The following is a 1,565-nucleotide window of genomic DNA, read 5'->3' on the forward strand; positions in this document are numbered from 1 at the left end:
GAGCCTTAATTATTTCGATGTACACGAAAATTCTAATGACATTGAGTTTAATTAATTTTTACCAATTATTGCAGAAGCAACAAGTGGCACAATAATGGTTGAAGGCGAAAGGAAGGTCTGCGCCAAGGGTAAAGGAAAATGTCCAGATAATAATGCCGCTTGTTTTATAGACTGTGTAGAAAGGAATTATGTCGATGGTCATTGTGAGGGCTTAAATTGTTGCTGTTTCAGTCATGACTAGAGATTAGTGTTTAAGATTTTTATTATTATAATAATATCCCTATTAATAATAAACCCAGCTTTTGTGTTTTCCTTGTTACTACTAATAAGTGGAAAATTAATGAAATAAAACTTTGAAGTTTTAAATTAATGATATATTGTTATTACAAATTTTTATTTTTAAATGTGATGAGATGCTAATGCTATCACTTAGTAAAATCAAATAATTATTACTTGAATATTCAAAATATGGACCAGGATTCTCTTTGCTTTTTCATTAGTTGTTTTACTTGCGTTTATCATTGGTATTCTTGCTTCGATTTTTTCGATTTTCATGGTTTCTGAAATCAAGCTTTGAAATCGTTTTGAAAATAATGGAACTTCAGAAATACACCCAAACGATTACATAAATACACCCAAACGATTACAGAAATATACAACGATTACAGAAATACATCCAAACAGTTACAGAAAGGATTACAGAAATACACCCAAACGGTTATAGAAATACACCCAAACGATTACAGAAATACACCCAAAAGACTACAGAAATACACACAAACGGTTACAGGAATTCACCCAAAGGATTACAAAACTACACCCAAAGGATTTAAGAAATACACCCAAAATTCGTTGAAGTATACCTTATGCATAATTCAGAACTCTTTCTCTTTCTCCTCCTCATTTTCTGCAGCTTCTTCTTCTTAAAAAATGATTTCAGAGCTTGATGTCAAAAAACAATAGAAATTGAGTAAAGAAAACAGAGAGAAAAGCACGTAAATGAAGAAGGAGAAAGAGAAGGCAAAAAATAAAAGAAAAGAAGAAGAAGAAGAAGAAGAAGAATGTGCAGTGAAATTGTGCAGTAACGGTTGAAGAAGGAGAAAGAGAAGGCAAGAAACGAAAGAAAAGAAGAAGAAGAGGAAGAGGAAGAAGAACGTGCAGTAACGGTTCAAGCGCGTTAATATAATGATTTGTAAAGACTTGTATAAAAAAATGCTTGTATGTGGAGAATTTCTCTTTGGGAATTATATTTAACTAAATAAGAGGAAAAAAAAACATCTACTGTGTATCAAAAAATTACTTGACAATGTTTAAAATGAGCACAATAATTATGTATGTATTAGATGTGCCATATTTATATACATTATTAGATTTCATTAAATGAAAGTTAAAAGCCAATATAAAAAAAGAGTAGTATTGATGAACTCTAATAAATACAAAATATGCTAGTACATAAATAAATATCTTTTAATATACTATACTTTAAATAACAACATAATCTTTTATTTGTAAATATATAAATATAAAATATATAAATACAAAAAATATAAATATTTTTTATTTAT

The 1,565-nt window shown here is 28.7% G+C and overlaps 1 protein-coding gene across 1 annotated transcript in view; it reads left to right on the plus strand.

Annotated features, from left to right (window-relative positions):
• LOC107475663 (uncharacterized) overlaps positions 1-1,565 on the plus strand; it is a 91,545-nt gene that overhangs the window by 5,947 nt on the left and 84,033 nt on the right. The gene's annotated exons all lie outside the window — the stretch shown is intronic.

This window comes from Arachis duranensis, chromosome 2, assembly GCF_000817695.3.
Source record: "Arachis duranensis cultivar V14167 chromosome 2, aradu.V14167.gnm2.J7QH, whole genome shotgun sequence".
In the NCBI taxonomy this organism is placed as follows: domain Eukaryota; kingdom Viridiplantae; phylum Streptophyta; class Magnoliopsida; order Fabales; family Fabaceae; genus Arachis; species Arachis duranensis.